Source organism: Bidens hawaiensis, unplaced genomic scaffold (assembly GCF_021521415.1).
Source record: "Bidens hawaiensis isolate Kalapana, Puna unplaced genomic scaffold, B.hawaiensis_p1.1 tig00004357_1, whole genome shotgun sequence".
Taxonomy (NCBI): domain Eukaryota; kingdom Viridiplantae; phylum Streptophyta; class Magnoliopsida; order Asterales; family Asteraceae; genus Bidens; species Bidens hawaiensis.
The window spans coordinates 1,944,445-1,970,802 of NW_027491262.1; the positions used below are offsets into that span (position 1 = coordinate 1,944,445).

General features: G+C 33.4%; 2 pseudogenes across 1 annotated transcript; one reads left to right on the plus strand and one right to left on the minus strand.

Annotated features, from left to right (window-relative positions):
• Positions 1–26,358, minus strand: LOC143626344 (uncharacterized; annotated as a pseudogene).
• Positions 18,955–20,147, plus strand: LOC143626272 (uncharacterized; annotated as a pseudogene). Its single transcript, XR_013152405.1, has 3 exons — positions 18,955–19,391; positions 19,564–19,749; positions 19,849–20,147. The product of XR_013152405.1 is annotated as an uncharacterized LOC143626272 (transcript).

A 26,358-nucleotide genomic window follows, 5' to 3' on the forward strand; every position in this document is an offset into this window, starting at 1 on the left:
AAATGGTACATAAATTTACATCACTAGCAACATGATCAATACAATAAAAACTACCAAACTGAACCACCGTGGCTGCACCGCTGCATGTGTCGCCGAACCAAAGCTGCCAAAACCTCCAAACGACCCGTCCGGCTGTGGTGGCAGCACCAGCTGCGCAGGCGGCGGTGGTGAAAGAACCGGAATATCACATGTCCCAAATGGAGCATTCACCCTACAATATGCAATATTAGGACAGCCACATGTCATATGACCATTGGCTATATCCACTGCTTCAGGTGCTCCTCCACCATCACTCCTCTACAATAATAAACCAACAAAACATTAAAAACCATCAAATAATTGATTCAAAGTTTTTTTTTTTAATACCTGGTAAAAATCAACAGCTATATAATTAGGCCATCGCCTGCCTGCGGCTTGTTGGCATGTGTTCATCATGGAGATAAGTGAACCGGAGTTATCAATACAAGCTCCAGTCACATTAGGGTTAGTAGAGAAGTAGTTTAGCAGAACGAGTGAGCGGGATCTTGTGTTCATTGCAGGAGATTCAGACCGGTTACGACAGGTACCAGCAATCTTACCGTCATTTCCATCTGAGTTCAATCACTAGATTACATCTTATCACTACTAAGCAAACAAAGGAGTATCACCGTCGGTCTTGGTTTTAAAAAGCAAGAGGCGAAGAAAAGCGAGGAGGTTTAAAACAGAAGCGTGAAGCAACAGGCGCAAAAGCGAGAGCTTTTTGTACACCAGACGAACATATGTATATATGTATATATCATGGGTTTTAGCATCCCGGCCCACAACGTAGCTATATTTAAGCATTATAATATATGATTTAATATATAAACTGTCTACAAATGCAACCTAAAAGGTATATTTTACAACATTTAAATATTTAAAAACCACTTGCGTACGAAAGTCGAGCGCATTAACTTCGCTTTAGGTTGCTTTTTACCTAGAAGTTTCGCCTCAAGACTCGCCTTTTAAACATTGCTCGCCTTGACTAGCCTAGAGCGAAGAGGCCCTCGCCTCAGGCCCACTTTTTTAAACCAGGCCGACAATTGATTTTGTCAGTGAAGGTGTTTTGTTATGGAAATTTGTCAATATAGTAGAACCAGATTAAAACCCGACAAGTTGGTTTTATGTTTTTCCAAACACTTATATTTAGGTTTGGTTTCGATTTTGCTATTAACCTAAAAAGTATGTTGTAAGTAAATTTTTAGATCCACATGTACAATCAACTTATAACCAAATAATAAAATAAAATTTAGAATCTAGTTCATTGTTTTGTCCTCTCCCCCCAGACACACACACAAAGTTTTCAAGCCCATTATTTAAAACAAGAAAACAGAAACCAAACTGAACCAATTGTGAAAACTAAACATGAAAAAGAACAAAACAAACGGATTTCAAAAACCCATAGACTAGATTTTTTAAATATTTGGTGCACTTTGAGCCTAAAACTGACTCATTTACACCTATAAGAAAAACAGTTGTTGGTCATCTCCATTGCCTCTTATTACTGATGGCCACTTTGTATTTTTGTAACGTATATCATGTGTTGAAATATATAAACGTTTCAATTCAATAGCAAATTAATATTGTGATTCTTGCTTTCATTTATGATTGTGAGTGTATTCTTTGTTTAAGACAAATCGTGTTATTAATGATCCGATTTTTACTGTTCGTTTGTTCTAATTCATATTTCTTCATTCTTGTATTGTTATTGGGTTATAAACTTATAAACAATTGTCTCTTGGGTTTAATACAACGAGATTAATTTAGTGTTCGTGACACGTGTGTATGAAGCAACTAAAATGTGTTCTTACATTGGGTCTCAACCACGAATGACCATTCATAAGCAATGCCCTCCGATTCTTCTTTTGCCAATTTGGAGTTGAAGACAACTAAACGTTGATTCTTGGTGACCATATCGGTGATCGTGGGCCACTCTCCACCGTCTCTTGCCATCCTATTTACCGGGAACATGTATTTAGTGAGCCCTGATGCACTAAATACTCTGGTCAATCCACCTAGGGATGTCACATAATCCTCAATGAAAATCGTGATGATTTCATTGGGGTTTGCTTCTAAAAACTTTTGAATCTCTCTTAGTACATTGATGGCTGGTTGCTAGAAGTAAAAGAACATAAAACAATTAACCAATAGCTATAAACTAAAAGTTAGAAGCTTTTATTCAAATAGCCGAGTCTTAACTCTAATACGTGTGACTGCGTTGTAATTAAAAATCGAATCTGAAAGATGTGTAATGTATCGTCATATATTCTGACATGCTAGGATTCTAAACAAATAATATCATTTTTATAGGGAAGTTCTAATTTTAAAATCCACACAAGTTTAACTGCAACAAAAAAATCAAGGGTGCTAACGAGCCGAGCCCGAGCTCGTCGACTATGCTCGAGCTCGGCTCATTTAACTTATACAGAGCTCGGCTCGTTTCGAGCTCTATTTTCAAAGCTTGAGCTCGGCTCGAGAATAGATTTTGAAGATCGAGCTTGGCTCAGGCTCGGCTCGTTTACTATATATTAATTATTTTTATATGATTATAATTATTTTTATACATTTTTTTCTATTATAATTTTATGTACGAAATAGTATGTATATATTATTATTAGTTATTTTTTCATAACATTATATATACATACATACATACACATATATATATATACACATATTAATTCATAATAATTAAATATATATTTTAAAAAATTATATAAATAACATGCTCGTTTAGCCTCGCAAGCCAACTCGAGCTCAATAAGTGAAGATTGGGCTCGAGCTAATTTATTAAACAAGCTTATTTTCAGGCTTGAGCTCGGGTTTAAGCTCGATCGAACTTTTTAACGAGTCAATCTCAGTAGCTTGGCTTGTTTTGCATCCCTAAAGAAAATATATGCTTACATATGCGGTTATGTTGTAGCATCTGCCTCCGAAAGAATGACACATCCAAATGTCGTTATTAAAGTCATACATATCCAGCATTAGCCCTCGAACCCCATTCTACATAGAGGGAAAAGAAGTCAAATTGCATGGACGTAACCATTTGTTATTTTAATTTTGGGAAAATTTCATTGACCAGCCTTTTTTTTTAAAATAAATACGAGATTTTAGTCTACAAGTCTCTAATCATTCCTACTTTAATGAGAAGTCGCCACATTGGAATAGCCGGCTAAAGAGGCTAGGCCTTTGTCGGACATTGTTTTCACTAAAAATCATAAAAAGTACGATGACATTGACCTTCTGACTAATCAGATGTCAACGTGCGTCAGTTGTAGGCTTAGTTTAGCCTACAGATACATTTCCTTACCCATGTTTCTTGTAGGCCAAGAAAAAAACATGCCGGCTAAGCCAGCTTCTCTCTCCTTAGTCACCATATAATTAGATAGACTAAGAGTAAGAGGAGATAATTAAGTAAGCTTAGCTGAAATGTTTTTTCTTCACCAACAAGCATATGGTTTAGGAAATCCATTTGTAGGCTAAGATTTGCCTACAAGTAATATGTGTCAACTCACATTGATCAGAAAGTGAGTTCCAAAAACTTTTTATCAAATTCAGAATCCTAAAAAGGCCGACTAGGACTTATCCGGCTAGTCTGACATGGCTCAGTCTAATAAGTCTAGAAGAGAAAAATATAGAAAGTTGTAGGCTAAAATTTTATGTTTATTTTTGAAAACTCATTGCCAACATTGTCTATATAGTTTAGATAATTTCCCTTTATATTTCGGTATATGTCATAAAAAAACAATGCCCGATGAAATTAGTGAATAACATGGGCGGACCTTATCGGGGACGGGGAGGGGTTGTTGTCCCTCTTGATTTTCGGTTCAGAAGTAAGATATATAGCTATATCTTTGTAATTATGTTGTGTTTTATATCTTTTACCCTTCATATCCAAAAATTCATATTCATTTATGTGCAAAAACATGTTATTTTTTGGGATTTATGGTCTTTATCGATGAAAAAATATTGGTTGCTTTTTAATTACGTATGAACTTAGGACTAGTTTAAAAGACCATAAATCTTTCTTCGTAAAACCATGCAATCACAAACTTAACCAGTGAATAATGATCCATTCATTTTATCATTAATTTCATGCAGATTCAATTAGGGTTTCCACATAATATCTAACTTACACGTAGTTGAGATGCTACATCATCTTCCTGGTTAGCCGGACCAAGAACCGGAGAACCACTTGGTGATTTTGAACCCGAAAGCGCATATGAATTATGCGTCGTAAGCCATGAGTACCGATTAAAGGGAAGCCCGTTCACCTGCTCATTAAATACAATTAAAGTCATGCAAAAACCTATTAACCGAAAGATGAGAAATAATTGGTTGTCCTTAGACCTTTGAGGTAGGATTGATCGGTTGAATTCGAGTGCACCTAGGGCGGGTATTTCCACTCGCCGGGCACGTTCCACACCGCAATCCAGCATCGCATTGGTTCCCGTCGGTCGAACATGTTTCGCCGATCTATATTAATAGCAATGGGGATTAGCTAGGGAGGAAATAAGATGATCATGAGAGGGATTAATTAGTTAATTAATTAACAGACCTTTAAGGATGATGATAATTGGAATATAGAAAGATTTGATACGAATAATAATATAGTGATGACAAGGATGAAATTGTGCATTTGGTCGCTTGTTCTTCGCAGGATTCGACGGAGGTTAAGATTGGTTTTCAGATATTTGTTACAACATTTTCAACATGGGAAATTAATGTAGGGAAACTAGAAACTAGGAGAAAGCCAAATGTACCTTTTTCATGTTTTATTCAAAGTTTCAAACTTGGTTTTTCTCTTGAAAAAAGGGGGTAAGAAACAATGTTTTAAAAGCCGGTTTATACCGGTTAAACTGAATCTCAGGTAAGTGGTCGGTATGTTTTAAGCCAGTAAATTAGGCAAACTGTTTGTAATTAGAACGTGCCGGTAATGTATATCGTCGTATCGGAAGCTCATCAAAGTAAATTTTATTGTTTAGACTTTAGAACAAAGACTTTTAGTGGTCCATATTTACTTCTAATAAAAAGTTTAACCTAGCGGTTTTTCCTATACCATCGAATTGATCAGTTTTGACCTAACGGTCTTTCTAATACCATCATACCATTAAATCATATACTTTTGGATTATTTTTTAGTTAAAGTTGTATTTTTATGAAATTATAGGGTTAACTAGTCAACCTGATTGAACTGACTGGGGCAATTGGTTGTACCATGTCTAAGCACAATCCGATAAGATTCAAAAACTTGTTTCTAAATCATTGGTTAGAATAGTAATTTCTTCCGTCGTTCATACATGGTATGCAAATTAATGGTTTTTATTCGTAATAATAACTGATTAATTAAATAGATCGAGTAAACTACTAAAATCATCCATGAGGTTTAGTCAAATAATTTGTCAGCTTAATCCAAAAAATTGCTACTCTAATCAAACCAATATTTTCTACAAAATCACAAATAAATATTCAACTTGCAATCCATTATTTACCCTACATTCATTTACATGCATGAGTGGCTTCATGATTGATCAATCAAACAAACACGAACTATGAACTGTAAACAATATACCGTATTGAGTCTTGAGATGTAACTATTGGATAGAATGATAACATACGATAAATAAAAGGAGTGTTCATTACAAAAGTGACTCGCAATCGCGTTTTATAGGGATGAAGAGGCACAAAAGGTCCATACTCCATAGAGGTGCACAAAACCGATTTGGTCAAAGTCTGGTCAAAACCGGTTTGACCCAAACTGGTTCGGTTTATAAACTGGTTTAGAAGCAAGAGATCCCAAACTGGTTCAGGTCGGTTCGATCTGGTTTAGAACCTGTTTTAAACAGGTTTCCTCAAAGCGGTTCGGTTTTAAAACCGGTTTGGTTGTTCAAAAGGGAAACCGGTACCAAAACCGATGGATTGGGTGAAACCGGTTTTTTTGTACACCTCTACACAAGGATATATAGTAGCGTCTGTTAAACACGTCGGTTGGAAGCAAGCGTTAAGCGTTGTCCTTGTTGCCATGAAAACACCCTAAACCATCGATTACACTAAGCCACTGATTATAACCAACGTTAATACATACATGCCTAATACTAGTCTTGTCTTGTGCAGGGGCGCGGGATAAGAAGGACCGAGGGTGTTCCCGGCCATCGCCGCTTTTTCACTTCATAATGAAAATTTTAATGATTTCATTCTAAAATTTTTGTAGGTATTGAGTCCGGTCACCTATACAGGCTATGACTTAGCCTAATATTCACTAGTGGTCTTGTGTCCCAAATACAAATTTTGAATTTGAGTGAATAACTAAATACTCAAAAACACTAGTATCTTTATAGCATATTCATAGTTTTTTTTTTTCAGGATATGGCCACTCAAATTGAATACAAATCGGATTGCGTGGGGCAAGGGATATGGTATCATCATCTCTCACATGTTTATTCATATGTTAATTGCCAACTAGCATTTCTGAATGATATGCCACCTACCACTTTCCAATTAGTGCTAAGTTATTTTAACTTCATCGGATATATATCCATGTTGAGTTATTATATGGGGGTGTCTAGACTGTCTAGTGCATGTGCGTGCTTATTATTTATACATGTACGTACTATCTAGCTAGTATTTGCGACCAGTGCTTCGTGACGGAAACGTTAAACCGAATAAAAAACACACATAAAAGCGTTATGTCCAAAACAAAATGTAGCAGATCAATACTATGCCGGATAGGTAAACATAGATTATGATATGAGCGTTAAAAAATACGAAGTGATGTGGTTATCCACCGTATACGAAGAAATGGGGAAAAAATAATAATAATATTGAAATAAAAACTAAAAATTAAATAGTAACCTTAACGTAAAAGACGTTCTTATTTTATAAAAAGTATATTTTAAAAAAGTAACTCTTTCTATTAGTAGAATAAATATTTGTCTTAGTCTCATCTTTAGTAAACTCTATCGGTACATTTTTGATATTAGAGATATCTTATTGGATATGTTTATTTGTTTACTTCTCATCATTTTTCGTAAAAAAGTAAAAATAAAAAAAAATAAAAAACTTTTGTTATTTTTCATATTATTGGGGAAAGACAGTTTGTACAAATTAAATACTTTTTGTAAGTTAGATTAATATATAAATAACATAAAACAAAAAACAAAAAACAGCTAGCACCTCCAACATATATTAAATTATTTTCTCAAAATGTCGAAAAACCTTGCATGCCAACCGGCATTAACATTATCGTTTCCAACACCAAATAAAAACGTACATCTGCCAACAAAGTTGGTACTTTTATGAACGTTGTGCTTTCGTAATTTGATTGAAAATTATGGTTAGTTTGGATTTCAAATAATAATTAGGAATCCAAAAATGTAAATTATTCACTCTACTAAAATCATATGCATTACTTTATATACTAGTAATTTTAACAAATGCACTATTTAGCATTGTAGCCATACTGTTACGTATTTCATAATAAATTATTTTAGTTAATGCAATAGAACCCTTTTTTTTAACTCATTGACTGTGTTGATGTGTGTCTGTGCGCATGAGAAATCTCACTAAATTTGATTGTTACCGGATAATGTCCAGTGACGGATCTAGAAAATTTTCTTACAGGGATTGAAAATTTTAGCAATCGGTTGTTTATCGTTGAAATTATTTTCGGTATCTTCGGGTCGGGTTACATAAAAAAGATAAAACAAAATAAGGTTATAAATACAAGACAAAATTAAGTCAATCACGAGACACATTGAGGCAACAAGGCCGAGTCGGTGCACAAAAAACACTGATTTACGTATGCCATAAAAATTATGAATAACTTTATATGTTTTATGTATAAACACAACGATAAAGCCAAAAACTTATATATACATACACATGTACATAATAATTTTCATGTGAACTAAAAAGATAAAATAATAAGATAACATAATATAATGTAAATAAAAACCAAAAAAGAAAAGCTAAAAAACTTAAGTAACTAAAACAACTAAAAACGATACTTAAAAGTATTTTTTAAATAGTCTATGTATATTCACCATTGGAAAGAAAAAAAAAAGGAATAAGAAAAATATAGAAAAGACAAAAGGAAAGAGCATAGTGTGCCTGACAAGTTCACATTTAATAAAATATTAATTTAACTTTATAAAGGTATCTTCTTCTTCCCGAAATCAACTTCGCCTCAACTTTACATCGCCGGAAATTTTTCCAGGGATAATTTTTCTTCTTTCTTTTGTCTTTTCTCTTTTTCTCAGTATTTTAAAAGGGTCGGTGTCAAAATTTTATAGGGGTCGGCCGAGATTTTTACGTATATATAACACTAAATCTTTTTTTTTTTCACAGGGTACGCCGACCCCTGTGCCCAAACCATAGGTCCGCCCCTGATAATGTCATAATGCTTGGCAATGTTTTAAAAACCGGTACGTATCGGTCGGTTAAACCGGTTATACCGGATTTTGGCAAGGCAAGCGGTATTTAGAGCCCGGTATTTTTGGGCGGTTTGCTAGAATATCGTACCACCGATTTTTTAAAAAATACCGGTTTAAACCGGCAAACCGGTTTTAAACCAAGATATTTTTGATACTTTTTTCGACCAATACTTTTTAAAAATGACTTTTAACCTAGCGGATAAGGTTTAAACGGATAATCATAGTAAACGCCGAATCATTAATAAACAAATTTTGTATCATGCAAATCTAAGGTTGGTTTATTTACATCTTTTGTAATGGATTAAATTTCTATTTAACTAATCATTGTTCATGTGTGATATTTGATTCATATTTGAGGTTTATTAATGCACTTTTAAGGTGTTTTTCAGTTTAAGTTGTATTTATATTGAATTACATGATAAACTATTCAACCCGGTTGAACCTCTTGGTATATCCTGATTCAACCGGTTATACCATTTTTAAACCAAATCCGATACGAGTAAAATACCGGTTTTTAAAACATTGATGTTTGGTTTAAAAATGTGTAGACTTATAATCAATATTAAAGTAAATATAGTAACTATATAGGACATATTTCTCTTTTTGTGTGAATCTATCTATATATAATACTAGGTTAGATACCCATGTCATACATGGGCTTGACAACTTAAATTCTGTAAGTGATAATTTTTGATAAATAAAGTTGAGCAATACATTAATAAGTATGAAGTTAAATTACAACTACTATTCACAATCCTAAAAATAAACCATAAATCTCTAAATACTTCTTTCGATACAACAATAGATGATACACTAAAAATATGGTACCAACTAAAGTAAAATAGAATTATGAGAGCATAAATGATACAATCGGAATAATACGAACCAGTCATCAATAGAAGAAAGCTTTCAGTCAGTCGAAATGTGTAGTAAAAAAGAATCAATAAGGTTTTGATCGACAATATATGGATAGAAAGAAAGAGATTACGGTTATATAGGAAAATAAGGCGGGCTGGGTTCAATTAAAGATCCACGTATTTTTAACAATGAACCCGCTAAATAAGTTTTATGAGCTAAAATGTTTCATATACATGCAAATGTTTTTTTACGTATAAAAGCGATATAATTTATATTAGACAAATTAAATAATGAAAATGTTCAGTTTATAAAAATGTTTTATAAACAAACCTAACGTTTTTAAGAAATAAATTACGTTTTGTAAAAGCAATTAAAGAAATCATTAAACAAAAAATATATAAAAGAACTTTTAAAAATGTATAATATATACTATATAATAAATAAAAGTTTCTTCTTGTCACATGTCATTCCCTTATGCATTCTAAGGGTATGTTTTTTAACCGTACCCGAATAACGAACCCGAATTGAAGCGACCGGAGACCCAAATAACCCGAACCGATTAAGCTCCTAACCCGAATCTGAGACAAAATATTCGGGTCGGTATTTGGGTTGAAATACCCAAATTTGGGTTGACCCGAATAACCCGAAGTATAATACATCGATGCATGTATCCCTAATTTTTATAGGGTAATTTAGCGGTGAAGTAATACAGTGACCTATGTATTCTTGTTCGATTGTTCTCAAGACTCCGATTAATTTTGGATTTATCACATCCCAATGCATTAATTACTATAAAGCATGTTGAGAATGTATATTCAGTTCAAAAAGTTAAATAGTATAGTATTTAAACCAATATGTATTGAGCATGTTTCTTCAATCTACACAAGTATTGATCCGCAGGCTACGACACTCCTTCATCCGATCTAATACATGCTTGTATGATAAATTTCATGTTTTGCTAAATAATATATGCTATTGTTGAATATGGTTATATATTATGGTTTTATAACGACTTGGAATACAGTTTTTTAATTTATGATATTGTCAAAGGTGGATATATTTTTTTAATTAGTTAAACCCGAAACCCAACACGAATTAACCCGACCCGTTCAATCCGAAACCCGAACAAACCGAACTTATTTGGGTCGGTTATTGGGTCAATTTGTTTTGAGCTCAAACCCGAACAACCCGACCCAAACAACCCGAAACCCGAATAAATAACCCGAAGAACACCCCTAATGCATTCTTACTATTTTTTTCCCGCCTGCCAGGCGGGAAAAAAATAGTAAGAATGCATAAGGGAATGACATGTGACAAGAGGAAACTTTTATTTATTATATAGTATAGATTAAAGCAATACATTTTACTACATTCCTATTGGATGGTATTAGTAATTTCCATAAATAAGAATATATTTTTAAAATTTTATTCTAATTTAATAAATAAAAAATAAAATTTAATATTCAAGAGTGTACTACCTCTAAATGCAATCAAAGCTAGTGGTAAATTTCCAAGTTTCCATAATATCAGATTCAACCTCAAGTTCTATAACAATAAATCGCCCATTCATATTAATCTAACTTCTAACAATACTATTAAAGCAAAATGATTGTTCCACATGGCACCATTATAGAGTGTCCACATTGGATTCCACGTAAGCAATTCCCTTAAATACATTTTCCACCTAATTAACATTTAATTAACATTCATTAAAATGCATAACAATTCATTTAATACATAAAACCCTCTATCATTATTTTTCATTTAATTACCATTCTTAAATTATAGCAACTATTCATATAAATTTATAAAGACTAATATTTAACCTTTTACAATTTAATATAAAATTATTTATTAGTTTTATTTTATATTCATTTAAATCAATAACAAAAGTTTGATTATATAAATCAATACAATGGCTAAAATCTTGAAAAATTATTAAATAGTGAAAATCATGACAAATCTTTTATTTTTTTATATACATGTAATCCAATTTTAATAATTTAAGTTATAATTTGATTTAAATGAATATAAAATAAAATTTATAAATAAAAATTATTGTAAGAAATAACTGAATTTACGAATTACATATAATAATTTTTATTTTTATTATAATTTTCACCCGTGTGAAACACATGGTCTAACCTAGTTATTATAATTAAACAAAAAAAACATGAATATGTATACACACATATATAGAGGCACATTCTTTTCAGAACCAACAGTACGCTGAGAACCGCATAAGAAATACACATTTTGATTGAACAAAAAAATAAAATTAAAAAATAAATAGCATTTAACCTATAATACCATTTCATAAAATAAATATTTTTGCTTTACATATTTATTTGATTTTTAAATTTTCATAGATTATATTTATTAATTTGTTTAAAAAAAAATTTTCAACCTGTGTTTCTATATTTCAACCCGTGTTGTACACGGGTCAATAACCTAGTGTTATATATAAGTTAGCCCTTGATAGGCTATGCAACGAGTTCCGAAGTTGTTTTGACTACACAAACCCACACCATGTCATAACAATACACTGTGGTCAACTGGTCATACTAATCCTTATATATGATGAATAACATACAATATTGGACCTTGATTGATCATGTTATGTGTTGATGGGTTGTTTTGGCTACACAAACAAACACGAGTCGTTCGCGTGCATATATGATGAATGATTCGCTATTGAAAGCTTGGGGCGCCTCTTTATACAAGCCTGCGTTATGATCATGATGATGATTAGTAGTGGTCGGTGGTGATGATTGTCAGTAGCAGTAGTAAATCAGTTATTATAGAGAGAATAAAGACTAAAGACAGTAGGTTAATATATGCAGTAGTCATATGGTAGTGGCCTCTCTCTCCTTCTCTCCTTCCCTCAAATTTATGGATTTGGTATGAAGAATGCTTGAAAACATCATATTCCTTTTACTAGCTTTTAAACCCGTGTATTATATGGGATTTATCAGACGATAAAATAAATAAGGTCCGTTATTTCAATTATGATTCTCAAAATACTTATGAATTAATTTAATGTAAACTTAAAGGAAAAGCAAACGGGTAAACATAAATTACTAAAATAACATGGTCTTGGAAATGTCGAGTGTGGATTTGCAAGAAATTTAAAAAATGTGCTAAAGTTGCGTAGTTGGTCAAACTTCAGGTATGAAAATTGACACTATGTTATAAAATCCACACTATGTTATAACCCGTCTGACAAAATAATTTTGACCCATGACCCATGGATAGCTAGAATAAATAAGATTAGAGATTAGAAATTAGGAGAAATATAGGCTTGACATCTAAGTTTCAACATTTTCTTTTATTAGTATTGTAAGATATGCCAAAACTACTAGAGTAGCATTAATAGTTGTTTGCCATGTTACGGTGTGTTGTCAAAAATGATAGATTGATAGGTCTAACTCAGCAGCTACACGAATCGTGAGGTTTCAACATATGATCTATGCAACCATTAAAACTTAAAACCGCCATACTTTATTTGAATAAGACACATACCGTATGCCCACACTATACAGCCCGTATGGCCATCTTTTTTACATATTTCATTCCACTCGAATTCGAATGGTTGAGTTGTATGCTTTTTCTCCGAATTTAAATTTAGTTTATAATTTTCAAATTTAGATAACCCAACTTAAATAACCCGAGAAACAGCCTACTAGAGGCCCCTTGTGTAAAAGTGTATATAGTTGACAATGACATACACATTAACAAGTAAATCGTTTTCACAGTTTGTACTTTGCACACGTACAATAAACTATCATCGTTGACTTCTTATATAGATTATATCTCTAAATTATGTTAAAAATACTTTTTCCTTTGTAACCAAAAAAAAGAAAAAAAAAATGATATATTGGTTTTTATTAATCTCAACTGTCTTCTTTTGGTCACCGCCGGTTCCAACTAACGAATTGGCTGCTGACGGTCCCACCTTTTAACGTATATGTTCCTAACAGTGCGCGACTAACAGAGTCCTAAAGTCGTTAGTTGCAGGTGGCCGGAAAAACGTTTTTGTTTGGAAAAGTTACATTTTTTTGTTGGAAAACACCACTGAACACCGCCACCACCACCAACCAACCACCACCAACCAACCATCATCCGATTCCGACGTTGGTTCTTGGGTTTCGAAGGCCTCAATAATTGAGGATTTTACTAGAAAAAGGTTTCTAAATGTCCGATACAAAGTCACCTAGATGTTTGGGATGAAAATGTTGAGTTTTCGTGGAAAAAATGTGAGTTTTCCAACTAAAGCTTTTTCCGACGACATGCAATTAACGACGTTAGGATTCTGTTAGTCGCGGACCATTAGAAACAAATACGTCAAAAGTTGGTACAGTTAGTGACCAAAAGACGATATGTTACACCCCGACCAAAAGCGGCGGAACATGCCGAGGTGTAACGATTGTCCATAAGCACATGACACCAATTAAAGTGACAGTATTTAATAAACTTATTTCATTTCACAACATCGAAAATGTCACATAACAATTATCCATAAAATAACCATAAACAAGATATCACAAAATATGGCAAATTTGATATTGTTCATTTTTACTAATATCCTAAGGTCTTTGATGTCGTTTTCTTCACAATCATAAATCAACCAAGATGCAAACCTGCAACATTTCATAAAATAAAGTTTGTCAACACAAAGGTTGGTGAGCAATTTATAAGTTTAATCATATTAGTATATAATAAAGATAGTCACAAAACTTGCATACGAAACGATAAATAAAAGTGGTAATTTGGATAAATAGATATCGCTAAACACATTAGCGACACCCAGCTATAAGGGGATGCCAAATAGTCTAGGATTTTATAGTTATCGTTAATTGCATTACGTTAACGACACCTTTCTATAAGGGGATGCCAAATAGTCTAGGATTTTATAGTTCCACCAACCAAAAGCGATAAACACATAGGCATATAAGCATAGAACACCAAATCGAGCAATTATTTAGGTAAAGTATACAACTACGTTTGTGGTTTAAGATTCAAATATAAAGCATTTTGTTGAATAAGTATGAAATGTCACCCCCAAAATAAAAGATGAAAAATGGGGTATGAAGTACTCACCTTCAAGTAGTAAGCTTGAAAGATGATAATTTGGAGATTTGTCAGAACGGCGAGTTTAACGCACAATGCCTAAAAAGAAAAGAAGTCTTGAATTTAGAAAGGTTGTCTTGAAGGTCTTTAAACAAAATAAATGTTGAGAAATGTAAATTGTGACATTTGTCAATTTCGGGTTATTTTATACTTGTATTCTTAATGTAAACCCGACCCGTTTTGTATCCCGAACCTTTCGATATTATCAAAATGATGAATTGTATGTTAAATATTTTTTTTATAGTTGTTGGATAAAAAAAAACACCCTTTTCGGTTCTTAAAATTTCCCGAAAACGCTCAAAACGAACTCCAGGGACTAAAACTACCAAAATGGAGACTTGAAGGACCCATTTGTAGTTTGTGCTTAGTCTATAACCAACCCATTTTCATGAAACACCCTTTATGAAAGACCCATTCAACTTAATCTATATACATACACCCATCTTCTTCATTTGTGCTTGCTCATTTCTTCATTTCTCTCTCAAATTTTTGAATTCTAAGGTTGTTCTTCATAAGCTAATCTTTCATTTTAACTAACTTCTCAACACTTAAAGCTTGATGTTACAACAATATATAATATACACTCCTTGTTTACCTTCGGTCTTTCATTTCTCCGGTCTCGGCCGGTTGAAATGTCGGGCTAGTAAGACAAGGTTACATGGAGGACTTTGTAGTCCTTGTTTATATATTTAACAAATCTAACCATATAACTTGTTATACTTGCTTAACTTCTACATATTTTAGTTTATTGTTCATATTTGTCAAGTTCCATGGTATTGGGTATGTGGTGACTAGCCTCGGTTTCATCCCGAGTTGAGAACCGAACCAAAAGCCGAACTTTTGTTTAAAAGCATTATTGTTAACTTTTTGAATGTAAAACTTGAGTATTATTATTTATAAGTTATTTTACAAGTTTTATGGTAATTGGGTATGTGGTAACCATCCTCGGTCTTATTCCGAGTCAAGGACCGAACCAAAAACCGAACTTTTGTTTAAAAGCTTTATTGTTAACTTTTTGAATGTAAAACTTGAGTATTATTATTTATAAGTTATTTTACAAGTTCCATGGTAATTGGGTATGTGGTAACCATCCTCGGTCTTATTCCGAGTCAAGGACAGAATCGAAAACCGAACTAAATCGAGTTCAGTCGCTTAAGACACACAAGTGTGTTTTTAGCCACCAAAACTCATATTTTTCTTCAAGATTATATTTTAAATCAATTTTAGTTAGTTTCTAAACATACTTGGCATGTCGGTAACCAACTTGATCTTATAACCAGTTCGAACCGATAAGGTCGTATACTCGCTTAACGAACGTTAAGGTTCTTCACAATAAAACTACATACTTGGTTAAGTCTATTTTGATTTTATTGAGTTATCTCATAATATTTATTATTTTGGGAAGTTAACTGTGAGCTTGGTCAATTATCAAGTTTCGAACCGACAAACCCGAACACTCGTTTAAACCTCGTTTTGGGTATTCTTATAACCAAGGGTTTTTCAATATCGCATTTTAACCCACATTATTACTTAACATAGGTTGAGTAAAAAAAGAAAAAAACTAATGAATAGAATACCGAGACCCGGTTTCGAGTAAACTTATTTTACAAAACTCGTTTCTTTAATTTCTCAAATAGTTACATTTTAAATCCTAAACTTTATTTATTTACTTTATTTGTCATGTATTTTATTTTAACCCCTTCCAAGACTACCTACTAACACAAGACCCGTTTAATATAGGTCTTGCTCGTTAAACCGATCTCTCCGATTATTCACGACACTATCTTTCAAGTTACTTGTTAATGTGAGTACTTTTTCATCCCCTGTTTTCCATCTTTCATTTTGGGGGTGACATTGCATACTTATTCAAATTCAAATGATTTATACTTGAGTCTTAAACCACAACACGTATTGTATATGTTTACTTAAATAAATGCTCGATTTGGTGTTATATGCTTTACATGATTATGTGCAAATTCTTGAATGCTAAGGCGGGTAGCCTCATCAAAGTATGATCATACGTTAATTCCGAGTATATATGGTATCCCCATATAGAAAGGTGTCGTCAATGTATTCTTATTGACAGTTTTATTATCTAAATTGTTGCTATTTTTTTTATTGTTTTCATATACTAGTTGTGGATTTCATACTATATACTTATTGTCCAAAACTATGAAAATTTCTCACCAGCCTTCGTGTTGACAAACTCTATTTTATGCAATGTTACAGGTTTGATGTTAGCTTGATTGGATTACTTGAAGAAACTTATTATCTTGGCTTTAGGATATTAGAAAATAAAAGAACAAGTTATTTGTTTATCTATCTATTTGGCATTTTGTATGAACAATTGTTGTGTTATTTATGATGATATGGATTTAAATGAGTTGTTTAAATATTCTAACTTTATAGTGTCATTGTGCAATGAGCAATCATGTCGCGCCTCGACGTTTCCGCCTTCATTGGTCGGGTAAAAAGAAAAGAAGTCTTGAATTTAGAAAGGTTGTCTTGAAGGTTTTTAAACAAAATAAATGTTGAGAAATGTAAATAATTAAAGTTCAAGGTTTAAAATGTAACTATTTAAGAATTTATAATAATAACCCTTTAAAAATGTAAGTTTGCTCGAAACCGGGTTAAAGTATCTAACCTTAATATTTACTCAACCTATGTTAAGTAATAAGGTGGGTAAAATGCAAGAATGCAAATCCCTTTGGAATAAAGATACTAAAACGGTTTTTTTTTATCGAGTGTTCGGGTTGTCGGTTCGGGTCTTGATAATTGGTCAAACCCAAAGTCAACTTTCCAAAATATTGAATGTTATGAGACAACTCAATAAAATTTAATAAGACTTAACCAAGTATGTAGTTCCATTGTTTTAGAACTAACAACGCACGTTAAGCGAGTGTTCGGTTTTGTCGGTCCAAACTTTGTTATGAGATCAAGTTGGATCCAACATTTCCAAGTACTTAAGAAAATATTTAAAAATCAATTTGTAACTATTTTTAAAGAAATATACAAGTTTTGATGGCTAAAAAACACACTTGTGTGTCTTAAGCGAGTAAGAATCGGTTTAGTTTCCACATGTCCAACCACTAAAGAACTTGTATAATAATGTACAAATAAAAAAAATACTTTAAGTTTTACAACCAAAAGTTAACAATAAAGTCTTTAAACAAAAGTTCGGTTTTCGGTTCGGATCGTGTTTCGGGTTAAGACCGAGGTAAGATTCTACAAACCCATAACCATAGAATTTGTAAAAATGATTTTAGAAACTTAGATCTAACAATAAGCATGTTTAAACAATTATTTAACAAAACTAGTAACAAAGTTCGGTTTACGGTTTAGAGCTATTTACAGTTAAACCGAAGCATAGACTCTTAAAAATCCATAACCATGGAACTTGTAAACATGACCAACAAACTAAAATAAGCAAGATTAATATGTACGAACAAGTTATATAGATGTATATATATCAAGGACACGAAGTCCTCCATGAAGCCTTGCATTATGAGGTCCGAAACCTCACCGACCAGAATCGGAGAAGTAACTACCAAAGGTAAACAAGGGGTGTATATTATACATATGTTGCACAACCATAAACAAGTATTAATAAGGCTACATAAACTAATTAAGATGAAAGACTAAAACCTTCAAGAACACTTAGGAAGATAATCTTGAATCTTTGATGTTTGAGAGAGTTTTTTTTTTTTTTTTTTTTTTTTGAGTTGTAGCAAGGGAAAATAAAGAGGAAATGTGGTGTATATATAGGGTAATGTTGGTGGTCAAATATGGGTGTGAGACACAAGAGTTTTCATTCAAAATGAATTAAGACAAAAACACAAAACAACAAAAAAAAATAATAAAATAAATAAAAATAAAAATAAAGGTAGGATGTTTTCAAGACCCAACAAGTGTGAAACAATATTGTAATATAAATCCATCATTTTGATTATAACATAAGCTTCGGTTTACAAATCGGGTCGGTTTACATAATAAACAAATACTAAAACGAATACAAACAAGACCCGAAATTGACGAATGTCACACGATAGCTGAGATTAATGAAAAATATATATATATATATATATATTAGGGAGGGATTTTTTGAGCACCATGTTGAGTTTTAAGAACTTAAGAACGACATTATAGGCCACACATTTAATTAAATGGATTGGAATATGTGGTTGAGATTAAATCTGGCAAAAAAATCTAAGTATGAGAGAGAATAAAGATGTAAGTGGTTACACTAACTTTTACGTCCGTTACACATGTGTAAAAAAAATTCGAAAAAAAAAATCGTTACGTTCTTTCGAGTTTTTAAAACTCAAAGGGATTCTCATTATAAATTTCCAATATATATTTGTTTATATTCTTCCAATAACAACTAACAAGCTTCCTCATGTCTTCCCTTTGTTTATTAGTGTCTCCCTTTGTATAAGAGAAGTAATATTATTAAACAGTTAAAGCACTTAAAACACTCACTAACACTTGCACTTGCCGGAGTTCCAACCAAACCAACAATGTCGATACACGGCAAGACAGATTCCGAAGTCACGAGCTTAACCGCGTCCTCACCGACACGATCACACGGTCGTCCGGTCTACTACGTCCAGAGTCCGTCTCGCGACTCGCATGATGGCGAAAAAATCACCAATTCATTCCACTCTACTCCTGTCCTGAGCCCGAGCGGGTCGCCCGGTCGCCAATCCCGAAACTCATCATCCACCCGATATTCGGGATCGCTCCGACCCGGATCGAGAAAAGGAAGTCAACACCATAGGAAAGGCGAGAAGGGATTTGACGCAATCGAGGAAGAAGGACTCTACGACGAAGGAGGTCGGCGAGGGATTCCTCGCCGATGTTATTTTCTCGCCTTCGTCGTAGGATTCTTTCTTCTTTTTTCGCCCTCGTGCTGTGGGGCGCTGCCAGACCTCAAAAGCCTGTCATCACCATGAAGGTAAGTACAGTCTTTTTTTATCTGAATGGATGTATGATTTGACTACATCTTATTTTTATTTTCACCGTAAATAAAGTTTTAATGTTGTTTTACTATTTTTTGGTTATAGTAAGTTTTTAAATCATGCTTGTAACTTTGCTATAACTAGAATTTTATTATTTACGTTTCCCAGAGTATTTCGTTTGACCAATTTGTGGTCAATGCCGGAGCGGATGCATCCGGGGTAGCTACAGAGATGGTGACGTTAAACGCCACCATCAAATTCAACTTCCGCAACCGCGGCACATTCTTCGGCGTTCACGTATCATCCACGCCGCTAGATCTTGCGTACCTTGACCTAACTCTAGCCACCGGAACCGTAAGTCACAACTTTTTTTTAACAATTTTAACAACATTTTTTTCGAGTCTATCTGTAGTCACGTAACAAAATAATATCTATTTTTTTATACCTATACAGATAAAAAGATTTTACGAACCACGAAAGGGTAATCGACTAGTCAGTGTGAATATTTGCGGACTTGGAGTAGCGCAAACGGTAAATTAACCGCGCCGGTGTCAATGAATTTGAATTTTACTGTTAAAGCTAAGGCTTATGTGCTAGGGAAGCTAGTGAAACCAAAGTTTAATAAAAAGGTGTCATGTGCAATTGTTTATAAACCTACCAAAGCAAATAACACAATAATGTCACTCAAGAACACATGTTCAGTTCAGTTCAGTAGCTATATGACAATTGAGCCAGCAAGTTTTTTTGTGTGAGTAGGCACAAGATGCATAGAGGTGTTGATCTGATTGTTTGGGAATATTATTATAATGTTATATTTGGTGTTTTGCCCTGCTGGCGGTGCACGCATATAATGTATATATGTGTGAACTCTCGGGTGGGCAAAAGTAAAATTGCACTAATTTTGACGTTATTTTACTAATCTCGTGAAAATAACGTTAAAAGTGGGGGAAGGTTATTCAGGCATCATGTGGTGGCGTTGATAGCCGAAAGACAAGGGCACATGCACCAATCAGCCGGTGTCCCGATGATTGAGTGCTATGTGCCTTATGTCCAAGGCTTGATGCAAAACTACTATCGAGCCGGGGGTCTCATCGGAAGCAACCTCTCTATCCCTATGGGGTAGAGGTAAGGTTGTCTACATCTTAACCTCCTCAGACCCTACCATAGCATTGCTATTGGTGGGATATACTGAGTACGATGACGATGATGATGATGATGATGATATATTTGGTGTTTATGGGAATAGTGAATTTATTTTTTTTTATCATTTTTTTTTTCGGATTTATGGTGAGATTTAAATAGTTTTAAGACAAAATTAGTCGGTGTTTGTATTTGGATTTTTTAATTGGTTATTGAAGTCAGAGAAATTATGCTTGGGTTAACAAATATTTATTTGTCTAGTTTGTACAATTGTAATATTTTTTTTATATATTTTCATGATAAAAATAATAATTTAATGCTTTCAACACTAGATCGAAACCTACATGGCTAGCTGCATAAGCCAAAGTGCTATTAGTTATTGTTAGGGCTATAGACGAGCTGCTCGCAAGACACTCGAGTTCGGATTGATAGAAAGCATGAAATAAGTCGAGTGTTTACGAGCTCGAATCTTAAATAAAGCTCGTTTAGTTATTGAGCTCGAGCTTTGTATGGGAAGCTCGTTTAGAATCGCTGAGCCTTAACAAACCTTATCTATTTTAAGTTTGACATTTTTTGGACTTCTGTTTATTAAATTAACACTTCGTAACTGAGCTCGAGCCGAGCTAGGTTGTTAAGGTTTTTCTCAAAATATATATGATGTAAAAAATATATGTAAATTAATTAATAAATGATAAACGAGACGAGCCCAAACTTACAAAAACTACTCGCGGGCTAAGCTAGCTAGCCTTAAAAAAATGTTCAAAACAAGCCGAGCTCGAGTTCAAACGGTAGTTATTGTTTTGTTTAAGATGCTTTTGACCCAACTAGGAAAGTATTTTTAATATTGGCCCAGCAAGTGCATTTTTAATAGAGTAGCCGTTTAGCTATTAAAGGATTGAGTATGAATCACACAAGAGTATATAAAGTATAAACCACTTACACAATATTTTAATTATTTTATAATGATAATAGTATTAAATATTTAGATTAGGTGTGCTATGCCGTTTATAAACCAAGTAACATGCATCTCCTATTTTTAATAGTTGACTAAATTATTATGGAAAGAAAACTCCATAATCAACTAAAATGTCCATGTTCATCTCACCTACTAATTTAATCCCCTTCAGAGGTGGGCAAATAAACCGGTAAACCAAACCAAACCAAACCTAATCGAAATCAATTATAAACAGGTTTTGACTTTTGTTAATTAAACCGAACCGGTTTCAACCCAAATCGGTTTTAAGTTGTAACCCGATTTGAGCACCTCTACCCCCTTGTTTGTAGTTACCTCCTGCCATCAAAGTGTTTTATACTACAAGAAAATTGAGGTATAACCCACGGATTAAAATCCGTTGGAAGCGATTGTTGGAGACGTTCCGATAAATCTTTGAGAGAATCCGTTGAGAAACCTTTAAAATTTTTTTTGTTATAAAATATAAATACGTCACTAATCCCTCACAAACTTACAAATGGCCCAAATTAGGTCGGAAATCCTTTTGGAATGAGTGATGCGTGGTCGTTTGTATGGTAGTTGTCACTACAAATAAAAAGTCATTTAATGACACAAAAAGTTTCACAAAAAACCAAAGAAGTGACACTAAAAACCCTGTTGGAATGAGTGACACAAAAAAATGTCACAAGAACTGCTATCGCTAAAGCCTTTTAGTGACACTCTTTTAGTGCTACCACATACATGAGAGAAGGCCATGATAACATGTTGGTATTCGATTGATCACCTAGCAAATAATATCGATGTTAATTCGTTATAAGTTGGATGTACAGTTTGTCGATCCTTCATTACGCATCTGATACTTGTTTAATCGAAGTTAGGTCTATGTAACTTTCTAATTTGGTTAAGTAAATTAGGTTACATATTGTGCTAGCGAACAAGAAGCCAGATGTGATCACTTATCTTGTATTGTGGTTTTTTGTGTGTTGTTTACTCGTCTTTCTTAATTTAAGTGTAATTTAGGTTAACACTAGTTTAATTCATAATTGATCAAATCTTTCTTTTTAATTTTTAGCAACCTAACAAAGCATGAAATACTAACCATGTGCTACTCTTTAATACGATAACCTTAGCTATCTAGCTAGGTTAATCAGAATTTTGAATGACTTGACGACTATCAGTAATTATCTACAATATATACAAACGAAACCCCTAAAATCTTACGTGTCGTGATGTTGTCGCTCCCCTCTTTTATGGAAGTCACCTGATTGCCTAATTTTTAAATGGAGGCCTCTCATTGATTTAACCCAAATTCATGGATATGAGTTTTATCAAAACCAGGTAGCTCTTAAACGGGTTATAAGATCTCATTAAATTAAAAATTAATCTTACCTATTATTTGATATGAAAATTCTATAAAATAGGAATATACTAAAATTTAATATCCAATTTAAAAAGAAAAAGATATTATTTATAATTAATAAATGATTTTATAGTAAAAGACATAAGCTGGTCATGGGTCACCAAATCCAGATAGCTTTTAAACGGGTTATAACATATCATTTATTTATGAAACCTTTTCATCATCAAACCCTAAGTATATTATTAATTTTTTTATAATAAAGAAAATTACAATCCAAAATAAATATTAAAAAACAAAAAATGTAAAACAACCATTCTCTCAAGCCATCATATTGCTTTATTAGTAAATGAAGGCTTTTCACGCATTTAACCCGAATTCACGGGTAAAGGTCTCACCAAACCCAGATAGCTCTTAAACGGGTTATAAAATTTCATTATATTAAAAATTAATCTAATCAAATATTTGATATGAAAATCCTATAAAATATGGATATACTAAAAATTAATATCCTATTTTATTTAAAAAATATTACTTATAATTAATAAGCAATTTTGTAATAAAGAAAATAAACGGGTAATAGGTATCACCAAACCCAGATAATTTTTAAATCGTATTATAACATATCATTTATTTGTGAAACATTTCATCATCAAACTTCAAGTATATTAATTATTAACTTTCTTATAATAAATAAAATTAAAATCCAAATATACATATATAAATATTAAAAACGAATAATTTAAAACAACCCCCGTAATATGAGGGATAAAACATAATTTTTTTATATAGTTTGCTTGATTTAAAAATCAATTATATGTAACATGTATAATTTATAAACTACTTAACACTAGTTTGGTAATATTTTAAGATATCTATAAATTTATAATATATAAAATTTTCAAAGGAGAGAGAAGTAGAGGTGCAAAGAAAACTCGATCCTGGAACCGAACCTGAAAAAAATCCGGAACCGGTTTTTTTTATACATGGGTTTTTAATACCCGAAACCGTACCCGACCCTATCCATAGGGTACCGATAAAGTATGAATTTCAGTACCAAAACCCGTACCCGGAACCGGACCCGATTTGTACCCGGTAATACCCAAAAACTGGAACCGGTTTCCATACTCGAAACCGGGTTTATCAAATACCCAATTTATACACGAAATTACCCGAAAAGTACCTGAAGAAGACCCAAAAAAATACCCTAAAAGGTGTAACCCTCATAAAAACACCAATCTATACCCGAAAAATACTGAAAAAAAGGGTTTTTTCAATATCCACAAATAGGATATTCAAATACCCGGTTTTAGAATACCCGGGTCTATGCCCGACTAGAATCTGATGCATAGTGTATGGTTTTTAGAGACAATACCCGGACCCGAACCAAACCCGGGTTCTAATACCCGAATTTTCAATGCTCGGTCATACCCGAATCCGGTTCCATACCCGGAACCAGATATTATTGAAAAACCCGATTTGTGCACATTTAGAGAGAAGCCCTGTATCCAAATTGGGCTTTCCTACACTTTAGAGTTAACATCCATTGGGCATTTGTGAAGTTACTGTAGGCCTACAGAAAAGCCCAACTTTCTAGTTTCGTACTTTACTCTCTTAAATGGGCCTTTATATATTAGAAGGATTTAGTGATGGAGAAGACGTAAAACATATGGAACTATGGAAGGGGAAATGATATAGGATCGAATATGCTTTTTAATTTTAAAAAACTTTTTAAAGTATGAGATGGGTATATCAACTGATACCGGTTGGAAAACCAGAAACATCCATAAACTTTGGTATCCTGAACCTCTAATCTTGAATAAACTAACTTGATTCCTAAAAAGTAATGAATAATAGAATGCCAGACTAAATTGAGTGTGAAGCACAGTTTACAATCAAGTAATTAGTAGTTATAAACAAAGTTACACAATTTAGTGTTCAAAAATAAATAAAATTTAATTTGAAGAAAAGCCGTACGAAGCAGTTAGATAACCTTTTAATTTACCAAAGGACAAATATAAATCCGTCCGAATAGTAACCCTAAGCATAACCGGTAGTAACAAAAACGATTGAGATCGAATAGATCTTATCCACTCCAACAAATTTTCGTACCTAGAACAATTCAACAATATCAACATACCAATGTGAATGACCATTATTATTATTATTATTATTATTATTATTATTATTATTATATAAACATTGATTAACTTATGGTACAGATATAATAATTAACTTTAAACCGACCACCATTAGAGTATCTTTTCTTTGCTTCAAACCCAAGTTGCATATCTACCTTTTCACACTAAACCTCATTTAAATTAACTTAAATTAGTTCTAAAATAAATTTGGAAAAAAGAGCACCACTTCAAAAAGTATATAGAGTTAAAGATCATGTTTATCTAAATCATTTGTATGAATGTATTTACATCTAATTCCAAAATTTCAAACCTAAAAAAAAAGTTTTAAAAAAAATCTATCTTCGTAATCTAATTACACGTCATCTAACTATGATCCAACTACTTTCAACTGACCAATCAAACATTACAGCCTCTTCCATCACCACTAGCTGCCGTAATCTACTCGCCGGCAACACACCCACCTCAACTCCGGCCCAAGATTCCGATTCCGATTCCGACGTCACATTTACCGAATCCTCTGATTCCCAATCGGGAAAATCAAACGGATCTCTCGGAGAGACCGACTTGGCGCAATCCTCACCGTCCATAAACGGATGATTTAAAAGCATGTCCGCGGTCCATCTTTTACCCGCGTCTTTCACAAAACATTTTCCTAGGAAATCTTTTCCCGCATCCGACAATTCCCGAGGAATCTCGGGAATGTCGGCCCCGCGGCCAATCTTCATCAAAAGCGAACCTATATTCGAACAACTCCACACCGGCTTTCCGGTTATCATCTCCAACACCAAACACCCCACCGCCCATATATCCGCCACGGGCCCCTGCTCCCCGCCGGCAACTGTCTCCGGCGCCATATACAACGGGGTCCCACGCACCTCGTATTTCGTGCCTAAACCCTCCCCCGCCTTTTTCGACAACCCAAAATCCGCAATTTTAACATTGTCACAATCAAACAACAAAACATTTTGAAGCTTAATATCACAATGAACAAACCCTTTCTCATGAATAATCCGAACCCCTCTCAAAACCGATTTCGTGTACCTTCGAACCTCGGATTCCGAAAACCTTAAACTCTCCGAACGCTTAACCTTGTCGGCTAACGACCCGCCAACCGCATACTCCAATGCGACATTATACAACTTCTCACCGTTTTCAACCGTAAAACAACCACCATAACACGTAATAATATTCGGACAGTCTTTAAGTTCATCTAGTATCATAACCTCGTTCATTAACGAACCCGATTGGCTCGCGGCACACGACTTAACCGCTATTAGTGACGGGAGACGTGAACTGTTAATGGGCTTGGCTAGACTGACCTTTGCAAAGGTTCCATGGCCGAGTGGTTGGCCTCTAATCCACTCCATGAGGAT